This window comes from Mytilus galloprovincialis, chromosome 8 (assembly GCF_965363235.1).
Source record: "Mytilus galloprovincialis chromosome 8, xbMytGall1.hap1.1, whole genome shotgun sequence".
Taxonomy (NCBI): domain Eukaryota; kingdom Metazoa; phylum Mollusca; class Bivalvia; order Mytilida; family Mytilidae; genus Mytilus; species Mytilus galloprovincialis.
Genome location: NC_134845.1, coordinates 61,361,978 through 61,371,512, shown reverse-complemented (window position 1 = coordinate 61,371,512; position 9,535 = coordinate 61,361,978). Strand labels below are relative to the sequence as shown.

Here is a 9,535-nt window from a genome sequence, read left to right as displayed (position 1 = left end):
TAGTTGTCTAAAGTTTTAACATTGATCTTTATACCGTAAATTCATAAATTATTGCGTGCATTTATTATTGCGATTCTGTCATTTTAGACTTAAATGCGATTTTAAATTTTACGATTTTGAGATTAATCCTGTTTAATATATATAAAATATTTCATAATGCGAGTTTAAATTATTGCGTTTACAACTCTGTTGCATTTTTCGCAATAAAAAAAAATCGCATTAAGGTGGTACCTAACACTACAGGGAGATAACTCTGTAAAGTCAGCTAAACGTTTTAATTACGTTGTGTTGTAAAAGGAATATTAAGCTTCTCAATGCTCAAAATTGGTGTTTGTCAAACTGCTATATAAACAGTAATTTTTCTGACAAAACGGTTGGTTCAAAATTTTTGAAATTTTTATTTTTTTTGTTAAAGGGTAAAAGTAAATACTTTGACAAAATTTTATAAAAATTAAACGAGCCAAATTAATTTTAGTGAAAGTGTTGGGTACCACCTTAATTCTGAATTTACAGTATATATATTATGTATATAACTTGGGAAAATACCCAAATGTTATAAAGAAGAACAAATTAATTGATTGTTATATGGTATTAGAATAGGAAGATGTGGTATATTGCTAATTTGACAACCCTCCATCAGAGACCAAAGGATGTAGGCTGTTAGCAACTGATGACACTGGACAACCTTTAACAATCAGTAAAATCCATACCGCATAGCTATTTTTATTGAAAATCATTTTATTGCTACATGTATGCAAACAATTTTGTATAATACATTGCTTTAGATTTTATTGGTTCTTTTTCAGAAGGATCGAAATTCACCACCTAGAATAAATGGAGAAAACAAAGAAACAAGACCAGAATAAATTCAAAGACAAAAGTTGGATCAGTTATTATTTTCATCACTCAGTCAATGATTTGAAGTTCTTTAAAATACAAAAAAATATTGAAACCACAATAATGTCAAAGTTCTGTGCTGAATGACCAAAAAGTGGACTATACCATCAAACAATGCTGGATGATAAGAAACTATTAATGTTTTGTGTTGAGGGATATTGTGAATAAAATAGATTTACTTAAATAGCTACTAGTATGTTAAGCCTAACAATAGAGGTTTTATTGATTTCAAATGGTAAATAATTGTGTTTCAAAAAAGTATTCTGTAATTCATGAATAAACATACATTGATACTTACATTATCTGCTTTGTTGTTTAAAAGTTTAGTTATTAACAGTTATAGAACAATATGCTAAATTAACATTTCCCAAGAAAAAAAGATATTCAATTAAAAAGATTCATATTATAATAATTTACTACCAAATAGAATACATTGTAACATACACATTACTGTATATTTATATCTATATATTTACAATTAGAATCCCATAGGATTTTAATTTGTCCCATGGGATATTAAAAATCCCATGGGACTACAATTATCCCATGGGACTACAATTATCCCATGGGACCAAAAAAAATCCCATGGGATTTAACCAAAATCCCATGGGATAATGGTCAATCCCATGGGATTTTGCCTTGTCCCATGGGATATTGAAAATCCCATGTTTTTATAATTCAAATTGCAAAATAATTATATAAAAGAAACTATATATAACCAATGAAATTATTGAATCCCATGTAATTCCGCACATTTTGGTTATATACATGATATTGTAGCTATTGTTTGAGGCGGCGGCGGATTTGCAAATGAGTGTTTTGCAAATTAAAAGTGTCCAGTGTTATCGAATTAATATTAATCGTGAACATTGAGAAATAGCCAATTTTGAATAATGAAATGGATATTTTGAATAATGGAATGGACTTCTGCGACCCTTTAGTCCCTAATTATAGATAAACCTTATACCTCATTCGAAAGCTGATTACAAGAGGAACAAAATTTTTATAGTCAATATGTTCCGCAACGAATATTAGAAGACCTAAATGCCAAAATGCGCGTGAAAATTAAGAAATAGCCAATTTTGAATAATGAAATGGATATTTTGAATAATGGAATGGACTGCTGCGACCCTTTAGCCCTTAATTATAGATAAACATTATACCTCATTCGAAAGCTTATTACGAAAGGAACAAAATGTATATAGTCAAGAAGTTGCGCAACGCATATTAGAGAAGTAACGAACGACCTTAATTTCGAAATACGCTTGAACATTAAGAAATAGCTTATTTTGAATAATGGAATGTACTACTACAACCCTTCAGTCCCTAATAAAGGCAAATTATATATTACAAATTTAAGCTTATTGATAGAGGAATAGACTGAGTATAAACAATATGTGCCGCAATGACCATTAGAGGGGTTACAGGGGACGTAAATGTCAAAATCCGCGTGAAAAATAAGAAACAGTCAATTTTGAATAATGAAATGGATATTTTAAATAATTGAATGGACTGCTGGGACCCTTCAGCCCTTAATTACAGACCTACCTTTTACCTCATTCGGAAGCTTATAAAAAGAGGAACAAATGGTATATAGTCATTTTATTCCGCGCAGTAACAAGGGACTAAAAATCGAAATACGCGTGAACATTTTGAGGGTAATTTCTGCTGGTTGATCACAGTGAAACCCCACCTTCACAGTCCATATTGCTACCTACAGAAGCAATAACAGCAACAACAACGGCTATCAGTAAAGTCATTACAGAAATTGATCCTGATTTACAGGAGAAAAAAACAAGAAAAAAGAAAAACAAAGACAATACAAAAAGCAAGCCAAAAGTTGAATCAAAAGGACCAATAGACAAATTCATTGTAAACCCTGAATCAACAACACCAGTACAAAAACAGGGGAAAAGACCAGCAACAACCCCTACAGATGAATATCACAACAGACAAACTGATTCCAGTAAATCATCAAAGACATAGGTACAAGAACAGTTACCATATATCATTTCCTTTCAAAATATATTATCCATACAACAATGCCTAAGTCAATGGACATAATAATTTGTACTTGTACAAATATCTGTATATACTCCTATTTTATATATATTTATAAAAAACAATTAAAAAAATATGTGGCAGTGTATGATACAATAATATTAGATTGTATATACTCTGCACAAAACAAAATAGAACAATAAACTCTATAAATAGATTGTTGTCAATATAATATGTATAGATCAATGAAACTACCCAGTAAACAATCCAACGTCGACATTACGTTGTGACAACGTAATACTATCGTTGTGACAACGTAGTAAAATTACGTTGGTACAACGTAATTTTGTGAACTCCAAGGCACGTGCTGACAACCATCCACACAACGTTGGCACAACGTAATTTGTGACGTAATTTATTACCATCATAAAACGTTGTAACAACGTCACAGCACAACTATAAATGTCCCTTGTCCTCATTTAATTGATAGAATCAATGCAATTCCTTTGAAGAAGTATGTAAACAGGGTCTTTATTTTTTCTTTTGGCCCGTTTTAAGTTGTAAATATTTCTATGTGGGAAAGATGGACAATTGTTTATATGTACTCTATTTCCAAACTGCCAGCTGTATATGAAATTGTCAAAAAGGTTGGTTTTTATTAATCTTTGGCAGGTTTCAGTGTGAAATGTATAAATGTCTAGTTTTCCCAAAAATAGGTGTTTAAGGTTTATAAAGTCTAAAAGTTTTTAACTTTTGCAATACTGAAGTACAAGAATTACACATTTCCATTTAACAAATTTGCAACTTTTCTTTCTTTTAACACAATACTTTTCAAAAAAAAAAATTTTGTATGATGGCCAATAAGACAACCCTCTATCCTAAAATCAAATATTGATGATGTTAGCAATTTTAGGTACATGTACAGCCTTCAACATGACATCTTGTTAAGTGCTTCAAATTCTGAATGTTTAGTGTTTCAGTGGCCTAGAACTCAGATTTCACTATGATGGCGGAAATTCTAGAATGAAGGTTTCACTTTGACGACGGAAAACCATTTTTAATGAATTATTCAGAAATACAACAAACTACCATATTTACCTTAATATTTACTGAAAATGCATTCAGCTGGATTCACTACACGATTACAAGCTAGGAAAATCGGCCCAAAATCTGACTGTCTAATTTATAAATATATATATTCTACACAATTCATACACACTTCTAAAAATATCCCAAATGAAGAAAATACCTGAAATTCAATTCAACTAACTATTGCTTTTTCCTTTGACCAACTAGAGAGAGTATAAAAAAGAAGATGTGGTATGATTGCCAATGAGACAACTGTCCACAAGGGACCAAAACCTATCCAACAGTTTAGACTTCTTTTTTCTTACAATGTACATGTAGCTACATGAACCAATAAAAAAAATAATAGTTTGTTTCTGAATTTTTAATTTTTATTCCAAATTTTAGTCTTGTGTTGGTTGTATACATTGTACATGTCATTCCAAATGTTGGTTTTCTGCCCTCTAATCAGCTGGGCAATTTGCACAATTGTTTCTGCATACACGTAGTTGGTATTGGTAATGTTTTCTACTCTAGCTCAGTCAATATAGTACACTGGATATGTAGGATGGCTTGTTTCGAAGTTAAGACATTTTCACATATATGTGGTTAAATTTTCGGAATACGAAGTGCGATTTTTTTTCACACAACAATTTCTTAGAAAATTTAAAACTTTGAATACATTAAAAAAACTCCTTAGTTTTTACATATTTATACTATGATCCTCTACTTTCCAGATCAACACAAATGGTAAAGCTCAGTCACTTGTTAAAAATGAAACATGTTCAATATCACTACAGAGACAATTTTTGTTTACACACAACTTTTGTGTTCCTCATTTGATGGCGCATTAGTTCCTCATTTGGAGGTGCATTAGGAATATTGACCCAGCTGGTCTTGTGTTGGTTTCAGATCTCTGAAAAAAAAAATCATAAATTATAAAATACAAAAAAATAAATTGATCCCAACTTATGAATTACAGCAGTTCTTAAAAATTATCCTGTGTTTACACATAATCAATATTTTTTCTATTGCTGGTCCTATAATAAACTGCAGATTCATAATTATGTTATGTTGTTACTGAGATGTTTGTATCTTTGCCAATTATACACATTTTGATGATGTATGTTAGAAATTTAACACAATTTCAACAGTATATAATTATTCATTCGTTCTTATTTAAAAAATAAATTTGTTGTTAAATTGAACATGTGTTAATGAAATTATGTCTGTTCCAGAAAATACTATGTCCGCCCCTAAGGGACAGCCCTAAGCCCTTTTAAAAAAAAAAAATCCCAGCACTGACAGAATTAAAAATTAATAAGAACAACACTTCCTTTGCATTTTGGTATTTCATACACAACCACCCCCAAATAAAATTTAAGAAAAGAGCTTTCCCTGGGGGAGAGGGGACATAATATTTTCTGGAGCAACCAGTGGTTATTCTACAAATAATAATGAGTCCAAATAATTAATAAAGGAAGTTTGGTTTCACAATATTGTCATTTTTCAATTAATTTAAGATATGCAAAGGATTCTACCTTAATAAATTTAGCATGTACATCGATACAACAAGACCTCATAGCATATGCCAATGAACGCAATCTATAAAATCAACAAATTATAATTTGATAAATAAAATTAATATAAGAAGAGTGTGTCCATGAGCCACAAATGATCTTATCAAACTTAATTTAAAGGACATATCTAGAGAACAGTAAAGCAGATGCTCTCCAAATTCAAACTCTGCGTTTTATGATAATAAGCGTTGTGTATTGGTTGCATAACATGTGGTTTAGGCAAACGTTAGATAACAAAATCCAATTTTGAGTTCGATGTACATGTATGTACGTACAGTACAAGAGTTAAACTATATCACTCAGTTAAGGAGGACAGAAAAAGAGCTGATCAACTGATGTTTACCTTTTTAAAATCTTGGTCCAAATTCTTGAGCTGGTGCATGCTTAACTGTTACATGGTTACTGCAATGATTTCCTCAACCTCAGACACATTGGATCTGTGGATTTATATACAAGACTCTGGAACAAAAAATTAAAAATAAGTTCAATTATCTTTTATATTCTTCTGTCTGTTTCATTTAAAAAAGAAGATGTGGTATGATTGCCAATGAGATAACTCTTTACAAGAGACCAAAATGACACAGAAATTAACATTTATAGGTAACCGTACTGCCTTCAACAATGAGCAAAGCCCATACCGCATAGCCAGCTATGAAAGGCCCGAAATGACAATGTGAAACAATTCAAACGAGAAAATTCACAGCCTTATTTATATTAAAAAAAAATGTTAGTCCAACAAATCTTTAGGAGAACAAAGTGACAAATTTAAATGCATTCCAAAATTCATATGTTTTATGATTGATTACAACATGGTTTCTGATCACATATTTAGTGATTGTACATGTACAAATGTAGCTCGTCATTGATAAACATGTAGATTTCATATTATAAATTGTACAGCAAAAAAGATGTCCCTATGTACTGTTTTAACACCTGTAAACTGGGTTTTACCCTGAAAACAAGAACATTTTACCCAACTTTCAAGGCTAGATCCTAGTCTAAATCATTATGACACTTTCAAGACTTGGAAGGCTGTTTTTTTATTTTTTTCTGGGACGCCTTCCTACAACGACCTAATCCTATTACGACAACCGTGATGGCTATCTTAAATTTTTTTCTGTGACGCCTATATTTTACAACATCTTTATTGGCACAATTGTCTATTTCCATGTCAGACCCAGTGATACAATGATTGATCGTTTGTTGCTCAACATCCAGTGGCAAATAGTTCATGCATGTTAGCGACGACCCCCAGTGATATATGCAGCATTATCATTAATAGGCCGGGTTGGTAATATGCCAAGTTTGAAATGTGCGGAGTTTGTAATGGACCCAAATATCTAAAGTGCTGAGATGTTTAGCTTCATATTTTCTGATATTGATAACATGGATAAGACTTTTATGCTTCAATGATTATCAAAAAATAACAGAGCAGACACTTGTAGCCTTAATATATAGGGATAGTAGCTCTTGTCACAGATAGAAAACAAGTACTTGTGGCTGTGCACCCCTCCCCCTTTTTTTTACTTTCTACAGTTTTTACTTATTTTTAATTGCATATATCTTCAGAAACAACACAAGTTAATCAAGAAATTTGATAAATGGATTCAAATAACACACATCATGGCTAAAATATCTTGTATCAGTGCAATATATTGACAGTATAAGAAAAAGTATCATATTTCAACACGATCACGTATAACCGACTTGAAAGAGGCTCCCAACACGGTAACAGCTGTTTTATTTTCATCAATCAAACTTGTTTTTATCATGTAGAACCTATTTGGTGTAATGTGCAATCATTATTTTACCTTTTTCTTTGTTCTGGAATCTGGATCAAGCTAAATTTCCACTGCCAATTCCTCACTGTTTTCAAAAATCAAGCGGCAAAAGTGCGCATGCTCAGACTTTTCATAGGATGCAGCGGTAAAACCCGAGTACTGCTGAACGTTACACTAATCAAATCGTGAAAAACGATTATGAAATCCAAGTGATAAATGATGACAAAATATTAATGATATAATAAACAATAAATATTCATATGAAATACATATATTAGAACATTAAAATTGGATTTGTAATATTTTCTTTGACATCTTGATGCAAATTATGTCTGCGGGAAAAAAGGGGGATTTTTTTTTTTAAATCGAAAAAATCGTAAATATATTCTAGTGAAGGTGAATGATTGATATATCCAGGAATACTCATTGATGACATACCCCAAAAATTCGTCCCATAAAACCAGATTTTTACAATGTATTCACTACGTTCTTATAATACACCTTATCGCTATTTGTCCGCCATTGCTGGAAATCACACAGGTTCCCGTAAAATGTTGACGTCATAAAACAAAATGTCTGACGCCACAATGGAAAAGTGATTGTTGTTGACGTCAAAAGTTCAAGCGGACGGGTCAGCCGGGAATAGCGATAAGGTGTATGTCGATACGACGTAAGGAAGCTACCATTTGATTTTTATGGGGGGGCTAGGATGAAATTTGAAAAAAATAGGCAGGACAGGAGTTTTGAGTTAAAAAAAAAGGCAGGATGGGACACTTGCAAAAAAAAAAAGTCAGGACGACAATTTAGGTAAAAAAAAGTCAGGATAAACTAAAAAAAAAAAAAGGCAGGACCGATTAGAGTGAAAAATAAAAAGGCAGGACAGAGATTACAGCTAAAAAAAAATGCAGGACAAAATTTTTCATCCTAGCCCCCCCATAAAAATCAAATGGTAGCTCCCTAACTACGACGTAACAAAATGTTACGTCGGATTATGACAGTTATAAGCACGTTGTCACAACGTAATAAAATGTTACGTCCTGACAAGGTACTAAATTTACGTGAATCCGACGTAATTTCATAACGTCGTCTGTACGTCTGCATCCAACGTTGGATTTTTACGTTCCCACAACGTTGGTACGACGTAAACTCACGACATGACGTTCAGACGACCATTAACCGACGTCGGGAGTACGTCGTGTGTTTACTGGGTACTCCTTTTTTTCCATATGAAATAACAAGTATAGTTATATATACATATGTAATAATTTGTGTTTCAATGTACCACAATATCAATATGTGCGCTATGTCATATAATCATGTAAACAGAACAGCAATAGCACTCTACTATATTAATATAGATATGCAAATTAATTCCATCGCCATTTCCACACACCTGTATCTGTGTATACAAAATGTAAACAAATCAGTTTGACCTATTTATACCTGTTTTTATATGCAGATAATTATCCTTTTTTAGTTGTTACCTCAAAAGTTTCCATTCATGTATTAAGTCTTCTTTTTTTTAATTATTTGCATCAGAATCTCCGTGTCCTGCTAAATATTTGTATAATTAAAGTCAAGCCCCGTAAACAAAATAGTTGTAATATCTGTACGGTTATCATAAGCACACGAAAGTATTTGATAATAATCTCCCGTTATTTTTGCTACTTGTTTATTAATGTCTTTCTTTCTGAAAAGTGTTTTAAAAATATACAATTAACGAAAAATAAATTCAATACTCACCAATTCAGAAAGATATATATTATATCCATCACATTTATATATTTCTATGTACGGTATATTAGTCTATTAAAGTTAATCCTCGTGCGAATTAATCGTTTTACATGTGAAGGTCAATATATTTTACCAGCTAACAATTCTAAATATAGAAATAGGTGGAAACCTATTAAAGTCGGTCAATATGAAATTAAATGTATGTGTGTACATGTAATTATATTTAGTCTAGCAACTCACACAGTCAAAGCTAAAACTGTCATTAGAGGAGCACATATGATTGTATTTTTATCTCTAAATTCTGTATATATTTGTATGTATATTCTGCTTTTTATATTTGAAATACATGTATCAAATACTTTTTTAAAAACAAAATCAAGATGTCAACTAATCCATTGCATATATGTTCTTTAAATTGTCAGGGGTTAGGAAAATATGAAAAAAGAATTAGACTAAAAGAATGGATAAAACAACAAA

At 31.5% G+C, this 9,535-nt stretch overlaps 1 long non-coding RNA gene across 1 annotated transcript; it reads right to left on the bottom strand.

Annotated features, from left to right (window-relative positions):
- Window positions 1-4,332: 4,332 nt before the first annotated feature.
- On the bottom strand, window positions 4,333-7,473 carry LOC143042335 (uncharacterized). Its single transcript, XR_012967946.1, has 3 exons — window positions 7,355-7,473; window positions 5,887-6,002; window positions 4,333-4,879 (listed from the first exon to the last, which is right to left on the bottom strand). It is a non-coding gene; the product is annotated as an uncharacterized LOC143042335 (long non-coding RNA).
- Between the last annotated feature and the right edge of the window lie 2,062 nt (window positions 7,474-9,535).